A 23,615-nucleotide genomic window follows, 5' to 3' on the forward strand; every position below is an offset into this window, starting at 1 on the left:
TACGACTCAGCAGCGAGTTGTCGGGATCACGGATAAACTCAATGACCTGAATATACTTTTGATGACTATATAATTTAACATAATTTAAAAATTAGTGTAAATTTAATTTTTTAAAACGTCTGCTTGCGAAGCCTTAATTAAGGATAGGGATTAATATTTTGAAACCAGAGTTTGAAAATATTTCCTTACAAGGCATGCCTCAGTGGTCGAATTGATGAGGCGCGGGGCCTAGAGAGAAGGGAAGTCCAGGTTGAAACCCTGGCTGAGGTAATATTTTTCGCAATAAATTTTCTGCATTAAAACACTAGCCGGTTGATGTCGACTAAAGAGCTCGATTATTGTTATCCATTACTGGCAACTTAAAGAGATTTTTATGTTTGTAACTAGATACTTTTATAAAGTAACTTTCCCAACCCTGGTCGTTTCACCGAAGACCAAGGAAAATACGCAAGTTCGTCGCCATTAAATTCAAGGACACTCGTTAGCCACAGGTGCGCGCGTCTTTGACGTAATCTGCGCGCTGTATCCCCGCGAGTGAAAACGATCTCGAATCTTGTAGCCTCCAATCGACCATGGACACGTAGGCGGATTACTCACTCGCGCAGGGAGAAATTCACTGATTCCATCGGATCAGTCGGATAGCTTTGACGTCAATGTGTAGACCTTAGAGAGCGTTCGGCGTCGTCGTCGGTACAGCGTGTGACGCGCGTGGAATTGCATCTTTTCACAGGCGAGAGGCTTCCACGGCTTGATCCGTATTTACGTACCAATAAGCGTAAAATTGGCCTAACTGCTCTGCAAGACGAGGGGGAAGAAAGGGAGTAGAAAGGGGTGCCGCGCGAGAGAAACGAGAGGAGAGGCGGGCAATCATGCGTAATTCAATTCACCTTTGTGCGGAGGAGAGGGTTCCTCCGTGCCGTATGAATATTCAATTCCTCAATTTGCCGCGCGAGCATACACGTTCAATTTAGCGAGAAGCGTCAAGGAGTTACAGAGCGGCGCGACGCGGCGGTTCAGGAGCGGCGAGACACCTTCGTCGACGACCAATTAGGATCGGGGTCTCGTGTACCGAGAGACAAACCGCTCCGTACCTAGTTTGACAGCGTGTTTCCGTTCGGCAAACACGTTCGATCTGCCTTACGGTCTCTAGATATTTGTCTTCAAACAACGCGGTCACACCCACCAACGAGAGGGAGAAAGAGAGAGAGAGATAGAGCAGAGACCGATTCGCGGCGATACGCATCCGGCGTAACGAAAACGAACGTTTTATTAGGATTGATTGCGGCGCGTACGGCAAGTGGTGAGATTGTAGCGACGAAATTTTATTGCCAGGAAGTCGGTCTCGCGCCGCGCACGCGCACCTTACGTAACGAGCGCGTTGGTTTCGCTCGCGGGACAAAGTGCGATTGCCACATAATACGACATGCAATGCTCCATTAACATTTCACGTAAATATACAGGAAATATCTTTATATATGATAAACCAAGAGAAAAGTACACGTCGTTCGCGAGGAGAAGCGCGTGTCATCGCGGGAGATTTAAGCTCCCGTTAAAACCCGCGAAAATTCTACCGCGCTGCCGAACGCTCTTGCTTTCTCGCGCATGATATCCCAGCGATGTCTCGCAGCGATTCTCCTCCCACGGATCCACCGCCATTAATTTCTTACAAACGGACACGCAGTCGTTTAAATAAACTGCTCGTGTAACGATTTTCCGGGCGGGCGAGCGGGTGGAAACGCGGACGTTTGTTTTAAAGAGAGATTTTCGCCGTGTTTTCCTACGGCGCGGGCCGGGGCCGAGCCGAGCCGGGCCGGATTCACTGGCACGTACGCACGCACGTGTACACACCGAATGACTGTACTTTGGAGCGACTCCAGAGCCGAATTTACGCCGGTGTATAATGGCGTCGTGCGGGCATTACTTACACCCGATGATTACAATCAACAGCCATTCAGAGAAACAACCCCTCCGGGGCATGTATACTCGCTGTTTTACTTTCCGTTTGAGCGATGCGAGCCGCCACGTGACCGCAATCACGGCGCTGTTTGTGGGTACTTACGCAACTGTTTAACAAATACGCGGGGGCGTGCGCACCCACGGTGCTCTCGCATTTTATTTTTCATTTTTTTTTATTCGCGGGACCGCAAGGATTAGTCGTGCGGGGCCTACCCGAGCGGGCAGTGGACGGGAAACGATTTCGACGATGTTCCGCGTATTAATTACGAACGACTCAGCCGACCGTTCGACGCGCTTCGCGATACTAACTTAATTCGCCGTGCACTGGGAAAAGTCTTTGAAAATTTATTTCCGACATATAATGTTTATTTCAGTGAAAAGACGTTTTTTCCAGTGTGACATTATTCAGGGCCAGTTTCACAAACATCGGTTAACTGCTAACCAAAGGTTAACTGATTCTCTGTCTCTTCTTAGATAATAAGATAGAAAAAGATAGGGGACCGATTAAACTCTGATTAACAGTTAATCGACGTTAGTGATATTAGCACTTAGGGCGAGTTTCACAAACGTCGGTTAACTGTTAAGCAGAGTTTAGTCCACTCTCTATCTCTTTCTATATTGTTATCTAAGAAGAAACGAAGAATCGATTAACATCCCGTTAGCAGTTAACCGACGTTTGTGGAACTGGCCCTTATACCCGTTTCTACCAACGCAGTTTAACTTTAATCTCGATTCAACTTACTTTGTATCTCTTTTTTGTTTTACAAAGTGGAAAAAGACGAGAAGTAATTTAAGCCGAGATTAGAAGTTAATCTGCATTGGTAGAAACGGGCATTAGACGGTAAAATAAAGGAACGTTGTTTCTCGCAGATCAATTTCTACTTGGCAACGGCAATCAGATTGGCATCTCTGTGTTTGTACGCCGATAATTTCAGGTATAGCGGGATAAGTAAAATCGACATACGTCACGCTAATACGCTATAACGAAGTTGATAAACGCCACGAGGTTACGCTGACTTTTGCGATCGAAAGTAAACTGCGCAGAAGATATTGCTAGACACGCGGGGTAGAAAATATGATTATGTGAGCCTGTCGCGGAGAGTAACGTAGAGTCTGAAAAACCTGCCGCGGAGATGATGAATATTCAACGTGCCCGTACGCGGGATCGATTAATTTGTGAAAGGTCTGCTAATTTATATACGCAAGGAACATATAAATTTCCCTTTTTCCATTAACGTAAGTTTTGCTCTGTTTCGCACTCTCTCTCCCTCTCTCTCCTTCGTATACTTATTTATCATTCGTTCTCGTATATGTACGTGTATTTTATAACGTATCTCCTTGTTCGACCGGCTCATAACAAGAGTACGAAATAAATCATAAAACACCACAGGCCCGCTGCTTATTCAATGACACTCCTAATGACATTTTTATGCCATTCATGATTGCGTTTGTTATAAATTGCGCCGAATGGACTCTCTTTCTTCTCGCTGGCTCAAACGGTCTCGGCTCACGTACAGATCCGGCGAGATCTCCCGCACGTCGCTCACACAGTTGTAAAACAAGCGCTATCTAGGATGAGAGCCGAATAACGGATCGCTGTCTGTGAGCATTGGATTTTAAGCGACCGAGTGGCGCCGCGTCGCCTCCCGTCGAAAATCACCACGTCGGATATCCACGCACCGTGGTAATCTTCGACACGGCGCGATCCGCGCCTCGTCGGGGGCCGACATTGTCGTGCGCGCGAGGAAAAGCCGCTGAGGCAGCTGCCGGATTAACGTCACTTCGGGCTTGGATAGCCCGACGCCAAGAAGCGGTGAAAGGTTACTCGTTGATAGATGAACGCGATCGAAGGTTTCTCAATTTATTTATGGCCACATAAATAATGACGGACGCGTACGATCGTAAATAACAGAGACATAACCCGCCGTCGAGAATTCCCTATCTAAATGTACTTTACGTCGACCCTATAAATTACAGAATCAAATTTCGTCGCTGTAAAATAAACAGAATCTGACAATTGCATAATCGAGAAAGTACCACGCTCGACGTAGCGTTAATTATCAAAGGTTTAATCATGGAAATTATAGGCTCATCCTTATGAACGCACACGGAACAAAGAATGCTGTTAAATTCAGCAAAATGAAGTTGCTTGAATTAAACGTTAACGTCACGGACTACCACAAACATAAATAACTCACTCAATTGTATTTCCTATGGATTTTAACTTTAAGCATCGAACTAAATATCCAGATTCTTCAGACAATAATCTGATGTTTCTCACTTATTAATACTGATGTTGTTTCAACGATTTTATTTCAATTACGCTGATCTTGTTGATACAACAGCATTCTTTTTTTCCGTGCAGTTTCGATGTTAATTTATTGTACATCGTATTATTGTCGCAATTATATTTTATTTTACAAAACGTCCATCTGCTAATTCATCAACATTTGCCGCTCAATTGATTCAACGTTTGCGCGCGCGCTATTCCCTCTTTGTTCCGAAAATATTTCCCGTCGCTCGCGTCGTTACACCTAAATCAGGTGGTACTCGTTGCGTGAAAAAACGGCGAGCCTCGCATACGGGCGCACGCCATTAGACGCGGCGCATTACATTTTGTTCTGCGTTTAATTTTGGCAGTTTTCGCCGGGCACGCTAACAAGCGTCGCGGGCGCCGCAGCGACGGCGCGTAATTAACAGCACTAATTTTAATTGCTATGCAACAAAGAGCGGATGAGCGCGAATTCCCACGGGGCTCTCATGAGGCGTTCCGTTGATGAAGGATAATTTCGGCAGATTCGCATTCGTCCTTTCTTTCCCTCCCCTCTTTTTAGCCATCTCTCTTTTTTCACTCACCTCCCTCCCCACTTATTTGTGCCACTCGGCGATTATTCGATTCGATTCCTCGCGCGGCACGAAAAAGGGCACCACTGTCCACCAGAAGATGTGATTTAATTCTCGTGTATGCACGAACTGCAGGAAAGGCGGAGTTTCATTCGCGGAACAAGGTTGCAATTCGGCTGCTGCAGTTTTTCGCATGAGAAAACACGATGCAGACACGGCGCATAACTTCCCCCCTCGGTGCATGCCCGAGTGGCGAAGCATTTGCGTCTAATTGGCGGATAAAGCACGTTTAAACCCCATTGCGCTTCCTGTCGTGTAAATAACAATAAACAGAGGCGCGAGCACCGGAATGAAAATACATTGCCGTTTGGAATTATTTATCGATCGCGGCGTCCAACGTGCCCGAAGGCGAGCAGCCCCGTCTCGCGGGGCAAAAAATTCCGAAAAAGATAACGATTGAACCGCCGACGTCGATGAAACGAGAAAAATACGAGATGGCCCGGGGAAACGGTATACATACGGCATGGATAATCACATCGGACACTGATCGGTGGCCAGACAGGTGAGCCAGCGATGAAAATCCCATCAGGACGGTAGTCATGAATAAAAAATTTGTATCGGCCTATCAGGGCATCTGGCTGACCAGACACCCCGCATTAAGGCTGATATCCAGAAACACTCTGCGAGATTGTTATATGCCACCCCGGCCTACCCTTCGCGTCGCTCTAACGCCCGCAAATTCGATGGTCCGGGTAAACTACCCCTTATTGCCACGCTGATCGACTCCGACGAGAGGGGTAATCGAGCCCGTGCTTTGCCCGTCATTTTTCCTTCGGGACAAAACTAGTAAAAGCGATCGATCGCGTATGGAAAAGCGCTACGTCTTCATACAATGCGTTTAAAAATATGTGTATTGAATGCATACATACGTGCCGACATTTGTTCCAAATGCGATTTTCCGACGTTTCGGAACATTCTAAACATATTGGCAAGGAAAACTCGAGAAAAAAGTTTTTCCACGAAAACGAAGCTTCCTCTGCCAGGAAGCAATATTATATTTACTGCTACATTCGTTCGCGCAAGTTCTATGAAAATGAAGCCGTTTCCAGAGGATCGCGAGCTTAATTTCGAATTTGATTAGCTCCTTCTTTGCGGACTCAATACACCGCGTGCGCGTTTAACGGATATAAATGACGTGCCAAAGGAATATAATCGTATTAAGTCGTCGTGACTAAAGTTTTCCTCCCGCTGTTCCTCTCGATCTGACTCTATCTCGGTTTTTATCCACCGGATTTTAATCTCGTAATGTCAAAGCCGTGCTTGAATATTGAGGATCATTAGTCAAACTGTCATGCCGATATTAATAGTTCGCAAGTATCGTAGTATGCACTCCATGGAAATGCATTTCATTTATTTCCCGCCCGGTAGAGTGACATTGTTGAATGACTTCGGCCTCTTTTCCCGATTTTTCCCCCCCGACTCGGGTCTCCGTCTTACGCCGCGCTTTCGCGTCACAGGCTCTCGAGGATGGTGAATTTGCACCTTTCCGCGACACGAAATCACTTTACAGACCATTATGGCGAAGGTAATGTTGCGGAGATCGAAATAGCGTTCGGCTGTCAGGTAATTGCGTACGTTTATAGAAAAATATTGTACAAATCCATTATTAAGAAATGTTATGTAATTCAACATTTTGAATAAAAGTAATTTTTTAAACAAACAAGAGCGCCTTTAGATCCGATGTTGGTAGTAGGGCTGTTACTTTTGATAACTTCGAAGATTCGAAGCTTCGAAGATTTCAATAGTTCGAAGAATTCGAAGGTTTGAAGAATTCGAAGGAAATCACCAGTCCTAGTTGGTAGCCCAATAATCGTAATCTAAAGTGCGAATTCATATACCGGTTTCCACCTTGTCCTGCTCGCCGGTTTCTTTTCGGACATAACACAGTTTCATTTAGATGGAATCATTGTCCTCAGTGAATTCGCATATTAAAATCGATAAACGACTTCTAATAATCTAAAAATGAACATCAGGTTGAAACGATTTCCAAAATTTGAGTAACATAACAGTAGACTTCGTATTTAAAGTTGACTGAAAATATCATTTACATATTTTTGCATGGTTTTTATATCTCCATTTTACCTTCGTACACATAGCTCTCTGTGGTGTTATACGAGCATTAAAAAACTGGCGCGACCGTCGGTGAAAATTGTTTATGTTTATTACCGTTCTAGACATATCATTTGAAACGTAAAAGACCGTGAATGCGATTCATTACAGGAAAATGCACCGGTATCATTGTCTGACTCATAACTCGCACTGGTTGACATGCGTCAACCACATTCCTTTGTAAAAATAGTTCGACCGTTATTCTATCATCGTGATCGCGCTTCAATTGCAGCTCAATAAGATCTTATCTCATTTATTGCTACTCGCCACTCAATAAGATCTTATTTCATTTATTGCTACTCGCTGCCCGTTATCAGAATCTCTGGCCGTACAAAAGAACATCGCAGAGATAAGGTAACCACAGTTGCAAAACCGAAGGTCGATATCGTGCCTCTGGAATTCACGGCGCAACAATCCGATAAAATTGAACAAGTTTATGTGCGTCCTTTGAACTGATTGCATTCCGTAGCGCATATTCACTTGCGCGTCGAATGTAAGGTTTCGAGAAAATACGCGGAGCTTCGATAACGCGATTAATTAATTGAGATGAAAAGAGTAGGACTGGCTCGTTTCCAGAAAAGTCAATTAATTAAATGAAAGAATTTAATTAATATGATAACGCAGGGGGGAGCGAAATGACACGTTCATATTAGCCAGCGATGTCGTAGGAGAATCCTGCCGCGCAAAACCCGGAATAGATATTGAACGAAGAGTACGATACACTTGACGGTGTATCGTATATAGTGCATCGTTTGACTATGTTTGACTTTGCAAACCGCGCAAGCATTAGACTTCCCATACTGCCGGAGAGACACACCGGCTGTTGTATACGGAATAATTAGCAGCGTTGTGCAAGGTGTATAGGGGATCTAACAAGGTTAGCTAGTCTGGCTAGTGTGGGGACCTTACGAGAAGGCGCCCCTGCGAACCGCATTGTTGGCTCCTCCGCAAAGGCCCAACGGCCGGATGACTCATCGGGCCCGGATATAGTGATGCACACGACGACGATGATGATGGCGGTGCCGACCAGGAGACCCCTTCCATAAAGCTACCCCCTTAAGTGTAACGCAATGCAGCGAGCCCCACGTGTACCGGGTGTGTTCTTATTGTTAGTCATCAAGTTATCCGGAACCGCTATCTTCCTTTTTCTTTTTCTCCTTCTTTTTCTCCCCGCCACCACCTGATACACGCACGTGTAAAATAGGTGGCTAGAAGCAGTGATGTCCAGGTCAATGGCACGAATTTGCTGCCGAAGGCGTGAGTCATCGCGCGAACCGTGCAAACAGCGTTGCAAGAGCGGGCGCACTGGTGGGCGCATAGGAATACGTTTAGCGTTTGGCGGGCCGGTCCTCCTGCCGGAATGCGAAGTATCTTTCGGGTAGGCATCTGTCGCCGCCGACGTCGCCGGTGCATACGAATACATTAATCCGGCGGGCCGGCGGAGGTTAATTTTTATGGAGCCGGGGATCGAGAGATACCGCCGTCGACGCCGTCGTCGAACCGGATACGCAACATTTTGCAGCGAGTACAAATGGAGTTTTATTAAGAAAAAATAGCATTGATCATAAAATTGGACAATAGCGTAAATTGGTGCTCAGTGGAATACTTGATCCGCTAGAATCTACATTTATCTTCTTTGTGCGAAATAAAAATGTTATTTTTGTCATTTGTAACTCGGCAAAATTATAGACAACAGTGACAAAAGATTTATGAATAAAGACTATCGAGTTGGTCTTGAGATTACACAAAACTGTAATAGCAGCAGCAAAAATTTTTCACGTTGCTGTTTGATGGAAATCAATTGCGACAGTCAACTCCCTATCTTTTTCTATCTTCTTTTCTACCTCTTTTTTTATCTTATTACCTAAGAAGAGACAGAGAATCAATTAACCGTCAGTCAGCAGTTAACCGACGTTTGTGAAACTAGCCCTAAGACATGAATAAAAATGTAAATGAAAGAAATACGGGGGAAATTTATTTGAGCGTGGAATGGTCTCTTTGTTAGTCCGCGAGCGAGAAACTTGCGGGAAATTCCTTGCCGGGAAAAGAATCGCGTTTTCCGGATTGCAATAACAGAACATTTTCATTCTTTACCAACAATGCGTTCGGTCGAGCGGCCACTTGAGCCGCGCGGCTGCAGGGCAATGATATATGTGTGCGCAAGAACACACCGCTGCTAATTGGTTAATCGTGTCCATCAGTGCGCCAGAGAGAAAGATTCCAAAGAGAGGGAGGTCGCGGAAAGTTGAAGGCGGAGGCCGGGACCGCGTCTCGTCGAGGATCATTTTTTGCGTGCTAGTCGCATTGCACAGAGGCAAGTAGGAAACTAACTGAAAGTGCCATTCCGCGAATTACGCGAGTTTAAACACGAAAATACAAGTTCATTGGTCACGAAAATGATTCAATGACCGAAAGTTGGCTACTTAACTATTTTTCTTCCTATTCGCTCGCTATTTCTTTTTTCAGTCTTGATATTGTCTGTTGATATTACTTTCACAATTTTATCTTTTATATAGATTTCTTTATAAATAGGAGGCAAAGATTAAGTCTGGCAGAAATCCTGAAATAAAAGCGGATCGAGAATATAATCAATACAGATAATTATCCATCACATGGATAATATATGCATATTAATATGTAACATATTAAATTACAAATCTCGTTCCCTCCCTCTGGCGCGCGCGCTCGCTCGCATCATCTAATTCTTTTCTTTTTCTTTGTCAGACCCCTCGCTCGTCCTCTCACTTTTGTATCCTTGTCTAAAGGCCGGTAGTAACCGCTGATTCGTTTGGCGAAAGCCCGTTCGTTCAGAACAGCGGGAGAAGGGGACATTGCACAATCAAGCATTGCTCTCGACGAGCGGACGACGAGGTTCCTAAACATGACGCATAACTTAGGCGGATGAAACCAGAAGCAGGTGACACAGTTCCGCCTATGATTCGTGAGGTAAAGCCGTAGGTGCTGAGTTACTCTCGAGAGATAGCCTCGCAGCGCGATAAGATAATTACAAATAGCCGCGTTCGATTAATATTATCTAGGAATATTGTCACGGAAATCACGGCGTTGCATACATATTGATTCGTATTTGAGAATATTTATATTAAAAACTTATCTGTGGGGAAAACTGACACGACATTTGTCGAACGATGAGACAACGTCAAATCGCGAAATCACGTTACGATTGAAATGCGCAAGGTCGATGAATCATTCGCTATTTTTATACACGAAGTCTGATAAGTCTCTAAACGAAATTTATACACCGTGCAGATAACAGCGCGTTGCAATTTGCACCGATATACTTGCAACTATACGTGTCGCGATACTTCACGCATGATTTAATAAGTGAAATCAAATAAGATCAGCGTCGATCTCTCTTAACGATCGTTCTAGTTCCTTTTATAAGGAATCAAATCTAATTTGAAATCAACACTTCGTAAATCTCGCTATGACTGGGCGCTATTCTTTGCCGCTATCTTATCCGCTGAGATACAAGATACTCATCTGTTTGTTGACGAGGCTTCGTCAGTGTCCCGCAGCGGGAGACTTGGATTTTCCCGGCGGCGGCAGAGCACATTTTGTTCTGGTCGAAACGGCGAACTAACGAGTGCACGTATCCCTGCAGGCGAACGATGCAAGCGGGCATTCGCCACTCCCGCGTCCGTATTTGCGAATCCCTCCCACCGGGCCGGGAAAAAAATCCGGGTATCTCTCTAATTATTCATCATCGCGTCCGAGAGGGAAAAAACGAAAATTGGTGAGTCCGCTCGTTTCCTCTCCCGGCTAATACTTTCATCCAAAGAGGATTCACGGCTCCCGGTTTGGATTAACGAGGACTCCATGCGGTCCTCTCCTTTATTTCCTTTCGGTGAAAAATATGTTTTTCCTAGTCGGCGGTAAAGCGTGCGGCAAACGGGCCACAATTCAAGCCTGCTTTAGGAAGTTCGAACTCATTGAACCGGAATCGGCTTTATATAATCTATGTTTAAGTACGACGAAAATAATTAAAATATATTTCGTACGGGAAAATGTCCTTTTGTGTCTTTCTACAAGACCCTTTTCATCACGTAACTTTCGCGCTAATAAATGTTATTATGTCCGCAACCATGTTCCTCGATACTTTTTTGGGGTATCGAGCGTGAAACGTTCGCCCGTTTTCGTGACTGTAAGTACGGAGGAGTAAATCAGTGACATTAAAGTACAGGTGGGGAAATCAGCGATGTTAACAGAGTGCGGGAGTATAAATTTGCAAAATGTCATTGACTCTTTGCGGGAATGCGCGAGCACGAAGAGATAATGAGACGGAGTGAAAAGAAGGGAAACGATAAATGACGTGGCATCCCTGACCCATAATTTTGGCAGAGCGACTCCCTTCTTACGAATGCGGCAGATAATACCAACTTCCGAGAACTTCCACTGCAACCGTCCAAAATGACAAATACGACAGTACGTAAATCTTTCGCGTGATTTAAACTGTCCCTTTTGTTTTTAAATATTATATTAATTTTTGTGTGTGTCGCAACAAAACAATAATAATTATTTAGTGTTACGCATCTTATGGGAGGCTCATTCTCGTAAAAGCAATCTCTGCTAAATCAAAATTTAAAAAAGAGACGTACGGTAGAAACGTAAAAGTCGAACGACAGGTATATACAAGCCATCAAGGGCAATCTTACGGGTCGAATCACGCTGAGCGTCTCATCCGGTGGTTAAAAGAGTCGGGGAGAAGTAAGAAAGATCGGAGCGGAGTGAGAAAGAAGTGAGGATCGGCCTCACTAACCCATAATTTTCGAAAGGCCTCCCTCCGGGCCCTTGCCGTGGTGGATAACCGGTAGACGATTTCTTGGACGCGCATTTATGTCTGATCTCCTACCCTACCCTGCCCTTCGCGCCCCCGCGCATCCCGGGGTCAAGGAACGTCTCTTATTGCCCGTTATTGCGGCTCGGGGACCGCGAAAAGGGAAACGTGCGGAGGGCTTTTTCGCATATTGCGGTTGCAGCGCGAACTTAGAATAATTCATCGTTACTTTTTGGCTTCCCGTAATAATACAGCGTAACGCCCACCGATTATGCGCGCGTTGACCATTGCCGTCGGCGATTTCCCATACGGCAACACCATAGGGCTCCTCTTTCTCTCTCTCGCCTGTCCGCTGGTTTCTCTTTCTTCCACTGGTCAGGCATTGCTCTCGTGTTTATTAAAATGCATCGTATGGAAGGCGCACCGGAGCATCCCTATTCGTGGCCCCCATAACGAAATTACTGTGATTAGTCTCTCCCTCCTACGCTAACCACCGCTCTAACTTGTGCCCTAATTCTATCCTCACGACGATCCGCAGAAAACGCACGCGTTTCGCCGCTCTTGTTTTGCTCGCGCACCGCGCCGCGATTCAAGGTTACCGTCCGATTCTGGCCGCCCCTTCATAATTGTTTTTTCCGTGAACCGTATCGTTTTGGAAGGTCGAGACGATCTAACGGCATAATTTCTAGTTCCTCGTATTGATTTATTCCACGTTGTCGAGCATCTATCATTTGGGATGGAAGGATTTTAATCTGCCCGTATGGCGACCTTTAAACGATTCTCTCTTCTATCTTTATGTTCTATTCCCCTGTTCAGATTCTCTTACCAAGGTCGAGTCGAAAAGGGTTTTATGGCCAATAAAAAAAACCCAGTTGCTGGCTGTAACGTATTTTTACAAAAAAAAAAAGCGTATCGTTTCCATTCCATCAGATCCGTCTATCGATGTTATTCCGATATACTGAATGTCTGTTGCTCGCTATACCCTATAATTACGTGGTTCGAATAATGCGTTTAATGCTAATGTAATTTCGTTCCAGTAATCGATCGTTCTGCATTCTTTTATTCTTATCGTCTGAATAGCCGCATTAAAAAATTTTGGATGCATAGCGCTCAACTGTTGAATAAAGAGTAAATTTTTCGACAGCGTGTAACTGAATTTTATTTTGTGAATTTTATTCGATATTTTTTATATCCGATTTATATTAAATGAAAAATAGATAGAATTTAAATGCTGCGTTTATTTTCTAAATTATTTTTATAATCGAATGTAGGCGTTAATACGATAATCTCGGTGTTAAGTGCACTCGATTTCTATATCGTTGCTTGACTTTAGGCTGCAATAATGTACCTGTTGAAAGTGTCCCTGTAGGACTTGCAAGTACGATACAACAAAGCTTTGGCACAATCAACTTCCATGAAAATATTTTTCCACGCAGAAACATCACCTGCTGTATTGATTCGACCAAATCCTCACTGGCGAACTTTGAGCACCCAAGCAGAATTTTCCGATTTGCTACAGATTTGTCGATATGTACCTGCTTCACGGGTTGTACGGGTATTTTTCTCAGAAATGCCCATCCAATTCGAGGATCTAGAACCTTTCGCGCGAAGAAACGGAAGGGCCTGCCTTTTTTGTCCTCGCTTCCTCTTTCTCTTTCTCTCATAAAGATAGGACTTTGTAAGTTTTGAAACCAGTTTTGTGGGCTTCTCCCTCTATTATTTCCCTCTCCGTTCTTCGTTCTCTGTTTATTGCACGAGGCACTATATATCTTTTCAGGAAACGTAGCAACGAAAACGAAAAGCAAGGACATGAAAAAGAGGACCAGAGAAAACGAAGGAAAAAAGAGAAGGAATTGAACAACAATAAGCAGAATTGGGCGTGGTATCGTGGGTCTGACTGAACCTGTCGCCAATCTTTTGTATGTCTCGGAAACTGCGTATAAGGTACCAGGCAGTCTGCGGACTAGAATTTTCTATTAGCTGGAAACACGCTGAGTTTTCTTGCTAGATCACGTTTGCACAGGTGCATCGGTGTGACATGAAGGTGATGGTAACAAAAAAGTGACGGTAAACAATTTCAACGTAGTTGTCAGCGAGTCCGAGTCTGTATTGTGCATATTGGACGAGTTATTGTAAAACGGTTTTGAGACAAACGTTTTCATCTTGAAAGAACTGATTTTCATGTCAAGGATAGAGATTTACTAAGAATCCCTTATATTTGAAACAGCTTTTGTACGAAAACATTAAAAATAGAATTTTCACTGTTGTTGAAATTATATTTTAGATTTGAGGAAAATAGTACAACAAACGAGCGAAGCGAATCCATCACTTATTGAAAATAATATTTAAAAGCAGAGTTTTTTACAAGATCAAAAGGATTTTTTAACAACAAATATTCTATCCGATAAAAGCTATTTCGAAGATAAAGAGTATTTGAACATTATGTAGGAAAAGGCCAATAATAGAACGAGCTACTAAAAGGTTATAAGTTATTGTGTGTTTTAGTAGCTCGTTCTGTTATTAGCCTTTTCCTACATAATGTTGTAAAAACACGAGCCTGTTAGTTACTTATTATTATTTGAAAAATTCAACACTTGACATAAGAAGCAAACTGTTTTTCGAAAGGAATCATATTTGTTGCAAAACTGTAGATTAAACTAAAGTTACATAAAACAATAAAATTTTAATAAGCGTACCATGTGATATCTCCTGAAGCACATGACAAAAAATATAAGACCGCATTTAATGAAAATGAAAAAAAACCGAATGAATCTCCCCCTACTCCACTTTCATAATATCGTCAAAACCCGTTCCTCAATGATGCATAAAATAAATTTAATCTCCCAATAATTGCGCGCTATACTTTTTGTGGTGTTACTAAGAAACATTGAGCGTAGAAACAGGAATTTAAAAGCAGGTGCTGGTAAGAATGAACTCTGCGCACAGAACAGGCATATACCTGTTGCAGGGCACTCTGGTCAGTTTCCCTTAGCCGTGAAAACTAATACGCAGGAAAAGAAGAAGGTACAAGTTTCCACGTTAAAACGAATCTTAAGCCACCGGCACACAATACTACTTTTCCTACTGGATGCTTACGAGAACCAATAGGGACGCAGAGTTTTAGATAGGGAGACTTAGGGCCATCGCACACAAAATTGTATAGTTGCATATGTATAGCATAAAACCGTCTAGACCAATAAGCATGTTATGTAAATCAATATGACGACTCAATGCTCGATGTTCATTGGTTTAAACGGTTTTCATGCTATGCACATGCAGCTCTGCTTGATTGACTCTCGTAAGCAATCAAGTAGGAAACATAGTATCGTGTGCCGTTGGCTTTACTTCGTATTCTAACGTGTTGTTGATCTTATGATTCCGGCAAAAGATTTGTTGCTCTTGCCGCGCTGTGTGAACACTTCTCCCGCGATGTAGCGCAAAGTACTTCGTTAAAGTGATATTTCATCATGAATTATACATGCGATCCAATCGAACGAATGTAACCGACGCATTTTAAATATCGGGCAATATCTGGTATCATCGGGTCCGGGGCGACGCATACACGCGTGTGTGTAGATGTATAAAAAGTATAATTTCGAAACCGGGTCCCAACGGACTCCGGTGAAAAATAAAAAGCGAGATCTCGTAACGCGCTCTCGAGAACGGCAACGACGGCGGCAGTGGCAATAAGAATATTAAAACTGTTCTTAAAGAGGTGACAAAAAAAAACTCTCACCGTCCGTCTGGTGTCTGTCTGTCTGGCGACTGTCTGGCTGCATGTCCATGCATGTCCATGCGTCTTACAATGCACTACTAGTATTACTGATTGTGGATCTATTCGACATTTTCCAACGTAATTAACGAAATGACAACCCTAAGGGCAGTTTACACCTTCATCCCGAAAATTACTTTAATTCAAAATAATTCCTTGTTTTCTATGATTATATCATGTTTGAAAGAGGCGACTAGTTTGACCATGACACATCAGAGTCGATCTCAGAGAGAATTCATATCTTTCGAAAAAATCCTCCCTATATAAAAAAGGCGTGTTAAGTCAATAGTCGAAAGACTCGAAGTATTGTTGTCGCTTTTCCGAGATGCTCATTGGCAGTCTCGTTTGTGCGATACGACATGTTTCAGTCGTGTTATTTGCAGTTGCCAAACCATGCGAATTTTTAGATAGAGCAAATGGCGCGCGCTAGTATTGTCTAGTGTTTAAAAATTAATAACACGCACGGAGCGACTCTCGCTACTGCCTGCCGGCTCGACGTTCGGCGAGCGAATGATAGCGCGGCGTCCTTCAGGTGGCACACAAAAACATGGTACGTCACCGCGCCAATAGAAAAACAACAACGAACGTTGAGAAGTCGTTGTCCCGCCTACGAAATAGAAAATTCTGTACATAATATTTTACATTATACTTTGTTCCGTGACTGTTACTACGTTTTGTGTATCATTCTGCGGACTTATTGGTATCGATTAATTAAACGATTAATTCTGTTCAATCGTGAAAATGTATCGGAACAAAAATCGATGTTACTTAAATTCTAATTACTAAAATTAGAGATTTTGCCTCAATAGTTGGTGAAACCAAATGTAAGTATATTTCCAAATTGCAAATCTTCATTTACTACGAATCTAAAAGAGAAGTGAAGCACACCGCGTTTCGAGAAAACCAATCGCGGAAAAGGGGCCTCAAATGTTCGATATTAACGACTTCGCGCTGGTACCTCTTTTTTAGAAAGGATTCCTACTTCAGCCCTAACACTCACTCCCGGCGAATTGGAACGCGGTCCGGTCGGCGCTACAATTATTTAAAAAAAATATACCTATATACTTTAACTTTATACTGAAAGGTAAAGGTTGAGTCTCTTACTTCTTACTGCTTCCGACGTAGACGGTCTTTAAGAGCACTTTGAAAATAAATCTTTGTAAATGCTACACGATGTACTATGTTTTGCAAGCGAGCTACTACAAATCATAAAACGCTTCCGCAGATTTACGAGTACGTCCAAGACCGTAGGTCTTTGTGTTCCAGTGCGCGATTAATAAATCGTACGCATTTTTTTTCTGGTCGACTATATAATAAGTGATAAATGCGCAAGTTTCGTGGTTTTCATTTAATCGCGATGTCACGTATACGGTCACTTTCGGCCCTCTTTATTTCCCAGCTTCTGGGAAGAGAACGGGCGGATCTCTCTCGTGAAATATATCGAGGGGGCATTTATAACCTACTCCGATGCCGGCCGTTGTTGGCGCGTTATCGGGCAAAAATATCAGCCACTCCGTACAACCTCGCATCCTGCATGAAAAATCTTCCTTCCCGTTTCCTGGCGCGTTTCCTCCCGAAACCACCGCCGCGATCACGTTGCATCTCGCCATTTCGTGCGAAATTAACGAGATCGCGCCGCACGAAAATGCAAGTTGGCAGATCCGGCCGCGATTAGAAGCGCATTATTACCGAATTATGCGATGGGCGACGTCCGGTCCTGGAACGTCTCTTAATTACCCCGTGTGCAAGTTAAAACGCATAGTTAACTAAGAAAAAAACAACTGTGGTCAGAGACCTTGTGTTTCTAAGAACAAACCATGTGCCGAGTATACAGGGTGTACTAAAACCACCGAATATCCTTTTAATCATAGAGTCTTTAGAAAATTTCAAGACAAAGATTTATTATGGAATACAAAAGTATTGAGGCTATAATAGTTTTTAAATAATAAGCGATTATATTTCACAAATGGCAGGCCTGAGATTTCGCGGGCTCGGGCCCGGCGACATGACAAGTAATAAAAGTGTCCCTATGAATGTAGCCTTTTTTTAGCATAGTAACAACCTTCGTGGCAATTGATCGACCACTTTGACAGCTGCGACACTTTGAAGTTACAATATGTTGCAAATTTTTACTTGAATTATTTTTAAGACGTTCTAAGCTCACACGTCCGTTATTCGTAAAGACAAGATCGAGGACAAGATACTAACGCAACGCGTAAAGAAGCGAGAAAACGTATAGCGACGATGTTATTAAAATTTATGCGATAAGCAAAATTCATAAAAAGGACGAGATTCATAGGAACACTTTTATCAATTGTCATGTGCCCGAGCACGCGAAATCTCAGGCCTATCACTTGTGAAATATAATCGCTTATTATTTAAAAACTATTACAGCCTCGAGTTTTGTATTAGAATTTTTGTCTTAAAATGTTCTAAAGAATCTGCGATTAAAAGGACATCCGGTGGTTTTAGTACACTCTGTATTTTAGCCGAAAGCAACAAAGAAAGAGACAAAAGTACAGATCAGATTGCAGGTACAATACGCCTAGATTTTTTCGAAAGATCCAATGTTATCAACTAAAAGTGTAGAAGGAATCAAAATTTTATTCAGTTATAAAACTCAATCAGTTCTGACTGATATTGTCTCATATTTTCAATGTCGACACGCATACGAATCTATGACGCATTAGATTTTGATATCACTATGGTAAAATTGTGATACTTCTCGAGCACACAAGTGACATCAGCCCACTTCATATGCATGCACAATAGATTGCACAATATCGCACCCTTAAGCGATACCCAAATAATTTAATACTTATTAAATTTAATACTTAATCAATATTGATGAATTAAATTTAATACTTAATCAATATTGATTCGATAGTGCAAACTTTTGAGATACCAGGATTTAAAAGTTGGTAACGTAGGTGTATGTGATTCAGCATTAAGGCGTTTTCTGCGATTAGAATTCCCCTCTAACCAGCAACCTTGGCAGTCAAGCAGCGAGAAAGACAAAGGATTCTCGCGGGTGGAATTTGCGAGGATCGCCCGTCTCATCTCGTTTTCGATCGCGTGACTGGCCGAAGCTAGCGCACTCATAATAAGGTTACGCGATGCACACACAAGCGTGCAGTAAGAGCTCGCGGTCGGTGCCGTCTTCGTTAATTCGTTTCTCCGGGTGTGAGTCATCAAGTTCATTTCCTCCCAGCGGCTATGGTACACTCAATACGTTTCAGCTTTCAGCGGTCAGACGGGAATTTCTTTAGGGAGTTTCGCGGCGACGACCTGCGTTTCTTTGGGCCTTAAAAATTGCCGGGTCAACCGGTTGCTGAGTAGGAACCTGTTTCATCGAAAAATAATATCTAACGTCTGATTCATCTCACTTCTGAGTAATCTGTTTAGCATTTCGCTGAACCCAACCTGATGCACCTTTGGTATCTGATGAGTCAATGCTCACAGATGGCACTTATACAAAAACAAATAATACCAGTTATGCAACAGTTTATTTATTTCTATCGCTTAAAAATTTTTGATGATTTAGGAAATCTGTAGAACCGAAGTGCCTTGCTGAGAGATTATAAAACATTATGATAAGACATCTCCAAGATTGTTCCTTTTGAAGCAAATAATTTGTGTCGCTTATTCTTATATATATTTAAAATTGAGAAAAATGTTTGAAGTAATAAAACTAAAAAGCCTACTCATACAGCACTCATGTCTAAAAGACATGTTTAAGATATCTTTAAGTCGACTTTTAAACATACATATCTAAAAGACGACTTTTAAAGATGTCTTAAGTATGCCTTTTCCGCATGCGTGCTGTATGGATATCTAGTTATCTATGTATAGCTGATTTAATCATAGACATAATACATCTAGACCGAGCATTGAGCAGTGGGGGTAAAGGTTTCTAACCTCTACCTCTACCCCCACTACTCAAATAAAGACAAACGCTCGGTCTAGATATATTATGTCTATCAACATAATTTAATAACAAAACTTTGGACGCTATATATTTACATTAGTAAATTAAGCAGAGTAAAATACTTTCGTTATTGCATCAGTTTTTCCTACGTTCAAAAAATCGAAATTGCGAATAGTCGATACACTGCACGAGAATCGATCACTTTGTATCAGAAATATTCTTTGTATCCTTGTACGTTTTGCGTTTTTGTTAGCTTAAATATAAAACTGAAAATATAACCGAATAAATTGTGGTGTACCGATTTGCAGCATATCGAAACTAATGCCACAGATTAAAATTAACCAATGCAAATGACTCAATAAAATAAAATTTGGACGCTATATTTACATAAATAAATACAGCAAAATGAGCAAAATTCTTCCATTATTATATCAGCTTTTTTTTCTCCTCGACCATATTTTCTTTCTCTATGATCAGCCTTTTTCCTCTCGGCTCTCTTTCTCTCTCTTACGGAAAGACATAACGCATGCTTCTACTACTTAAAGAGAGATAAGCATAGTACTAAGGGAGGGAGAAAAATCTCTTCGAAACACACAGACTCAACGGCAATGGTAGGGGAAGATCCGGAGCAGGTAGCAAGTATCATGTGACTTTAGTGCTGATCGCTATTGGTTAGTACCCTTCTACCTCGTAGGAAAGAGAACTTTTCGCATCCCTCTCGTCGATAGCTTTACTTCGACTCGAAGCTTTATATGGGGAACAGACAAAACTAATACGTAATTGTGCAATTAACTTCGACAGAAGCACATCGGTCCTGACTCGACTAGCACCTGGTTGATACTTAGAAAAATTTTTACAAGAGACAGCCAACAAATATATCTTTTCATTTGTGTTGTGGTGTTGTGTTATGGTCTTATATAACGTGCGTCTGGTGATCGCATCGGTGAGTCATCTAATCTCAAATCTCTCGAGAGTTACTTTTGTCAAAAAACCAATAGAAACCTCTCGATAACCTATCTCGACATAATTGTGACAAGGTGCTCAAGTATTTTGGTGTGAAAACAAATAAATAAACTTACGAGAATACGTGCATATCACAGATGACAGAAATAGAAATTGAAGGGCGCGAGAAATCCTCCGGTTTTCTCGTAACAAGTAGAATTTTAGAAAACGAACGATATACCTACGCGTGTAAAAGTCAACGCGCATACGTGTGAAAACCGCAATTTATATCCGCTTTATGACAGTGCATCGCGTTCAAGGTCTTCTTTCTAAGAATCGCATCATTCTGTCGGATAGCGAACAAGGCAAATTAAAAAAATGATTTCAGTATTGTGGTTTACTCGTCGCGGTAGAATGATTAACGCGAGGAATGTTAAATAAGATCGCTTCTCTTGTCACATTATCATAATTATTTTTAAAGAGTTGTCACACAACACACACACATATGGAATCTGTTTCTAATATGAGATAGCGGGGTGTCTGCTAAATTAATTGGCATCATCTGTTGGTTTCGCCATGAATTTATTGCCCTTGAAGTGAATTCTGTTTAGTGGAAAATTGATTGTTAGATCGTGTAATCGTTGCGAAAAAAGATTTGTGATTGAATTTGGACGTTGAAAACCTGCTATCTCATATTAGAATCCTATCTCATAATAGAGGACTTTCCGTTATGTTTTATTTTATTTTTCTTTTCAAGACTTGTTATTATTGTGCCCTTAGACGTCACTCGCGTTCAAGGCAAAACTCAGCTTATCGCTTTATCGCGGTTACCAGGTCAAAGGAAAGTAAGCAGGTAAGATTACAACGCTTTACTAAAATTTTCTTATCGAGGGTTTTCTTTTTCTTTTTTTTAATAAAGATATTTTTCTTCAAGCATTAACTTCTTTCAGGAGTTAAACTGCCACGTTTCGTCGGAAGAGTATCATGTAATAGAAGTGATGATATAACGACATAAAACGGCGTATTTTATATCGCGCGAAAGGAATGAAATAAAAAATATTACGTTAGCGCCTCATAAATATACCAGCGATATTCGACAGTACGCGCTGACAATGTAAAAGACGTCTATTGATCTTCATTATTCCAAGAAATTAGTCGATGATGATACAGTCTTGCTGTGGCTAAACTACACTCGTCTCTATTGGATCTTGATGATAGCTGACGGCAAATACTTATCCTCAAGTGCACGTGTGTACCTTGATATTATGCCCTCACTGCTGGAAATACGTATCCATGCATCGGTACTTAGTCAATTACCGCTCGTTTGTTTGCACAGGCCCTTTTTGTCGAAGGGATTACTTCTACCGATATTTTAGCGACTGGTATCGGACGGACCGTCCTCTGTTATCGCGCGGTAGCGTAATATTTAACGATATGGACGATTTTGTCAATAACAGGTTGTAAGACAACGTAAATCAAGCTCTGCTGTCGTGCGTAAAATTGAAACAGCATCAGCATCGGGAGAAAAACCAAGATTGTCCCCCGAGACGTTTATTAAACTCGTCCCATCGCGTGCATAAAAACGTCGCCGGGCGATCGAACCGCGATAAAAACGGATTTTGCGCAGAAACTTTGTCCGCGACCGTAACTACGTTCGATATTTATCGTGACGGTTCACGGCTCTGCCGCCTCTTAAAAAGCCGCAAGAACGCGGCAGACAAGAAACCTTGCGGCTAAAGAGCGACGATTTCGTCGCCACATCCGCAAACACCCTCGCGAAGTTCCGGCCTTGCGATCCATCATTTGCGTCCGACTATCGTATCATTCTTTGGTACATATAATAGAGAGAGTAACTTCACCGTAACGACGCAATTTCTTTTTGTTTCGATACAAGTGGCTTTTTCTCCCAAAATCGTTTATTGCGTCGCCCCTTGCGTGTCCCTTGGCCCAGCGCTCGGTAAAAATGATTATTCGCGGCCGGATCGATATCGATGGCGATGGCGAATATTGGAGCACATGTGCTTTCGTTCCCTTTAAAACGCCAATTTGCACAGTCTGGCGACCTGAAAAGCGACGCGATAATTACAGATGCCGGAGCACGATGAATGGAGTTAATTTCGTGTAATCTTCGCGCAGACGTAGTTCGGCTATTTCGAGAAACTGATTCGTCGCGATCGCTCCCCTTGACACTCTGGGATTCACTTATCGTGAAAATCACCGTAGTACAATGCGCCCAATGTGTCTCGGAGGGCTTCGTGACTAACGTTACGGAACGCTCGCCGGAGCCTCAAGTTCTTTCGCTCCTGCAGTTAGCGCGCACGTAGGCGACGGTTTAAAATTACAAAATTGCGGATATTAGTCGTACTCTGTTGCAGCTGCGCGTCGAAAACCATACATACGCGCGTACGTACGCCCGCGTTACTCCCGTATGGACGTGAGTTACGTGTGTACACGCATCGAGTTTGTTTGGTGCTTGCACCGTTTATCGCATTTTTTTTCTATCTCTGTTTATCCTTCTCTCGAATGGTTATCAGTGATAACGGAAAACGGACTGTTTGCGGTATATGCGTAAACCCGTTGAAAGACTCCAAATTTTACTTTTATTATTTATCTGTATTTATACACGTTATGGAAAAATATATGACACTACATAAAACTTCTTTACAATGCGGTGGATTTAATGCATTTATTTTTATTTCCAATTATCACTGTTACTGAGCTAATCTCACGTTTCACTTGGATACCACAAACGATACACGTAAACGGATGTTACGAGCGATCGTTTATTTTTCTCTTTCTCTTTTAAAAAAGAAAAGTAAGTCTGCGATATAGTTCGCAGCTCTATCGTCTTCAGCTTCCTAGTATGTTTTTTCCTTTGTTCGTTATCACTAACCCAGATAGAGCGAGACCGTATAACATCCGTGAACTACGTATTGTTGTGCGCTCGCGTAGAGACGGCCCTTCCACGCTCAGGCTGGAAGTGCGACTTTTTTGAGGAAAGAACGTTCCTTCACGCGGCTTCGATTGATTGGCGGTTTGTGCCGTTTTGGAAAAAGAAAGAAAGGAGGAAGCGATTCTGTACCAATACGAAATAAAGATCTTCTCCGTTTCCTTTACCGGTGCATAGTTATTCGCGGCGAACTCGGGAGTGCGCGGCTGCGCGACATCTCCGCGGACGCGCAATAGTGTTAACGATATATATACAGGGT

General features: G+C 42.5%; 1 protein-coding gene across 3 annotated transcripts in view; it reads left to right on the forward strand.

The window, feature by feature from the left end:
• LOC105566677 overlaps nucleotides 1-23,615 on the forward strand; it is a 401,439-nt gene that overhangs the window by 343,102 nt on the left and 34,722 nt on the right. Inside the window, exons 1-3 of one of the 3 annotated variants that reach the window (XM_012020873.1) lie at nucleotides 20,000-20,407; nucleotides 21,187-21,259; nucleotides 21,357-21,654. The gene's annotated coding sequence lies outside the window, so the exon portion shown is untranslated. Of the gene's footprint in view, nucleotides 1-19,999; nucleotides 20,408-21,186; nucleotides 21,260-21,356; nucleotides 21,655-23,615 lie in introns of those variants that run through there. The other 2 variants (XM_012020872.1, XM_012020874.1) reach the window with 2 other exon arrangements.

The sequence above is a fragment of the Vollenhovia emeryi genome, unplaced genomic scaffold (genome assembly GCF_000949405.1).
Source record: "Vollenhovia emeryi isolate VEMERY1.0 unplaced genomic scaffold, V.emery_V1.0 DF939143.1, whole genome shotgun sequence".
In the NCBI taxonomy this organism is placed as follows: domain Eukaryota; kingdom Metazoa; phylum Arthropoda; class Insecta; order Hymenoptera; family Formicidae; genus Vollenhovia; species Vollenhovia emeryi.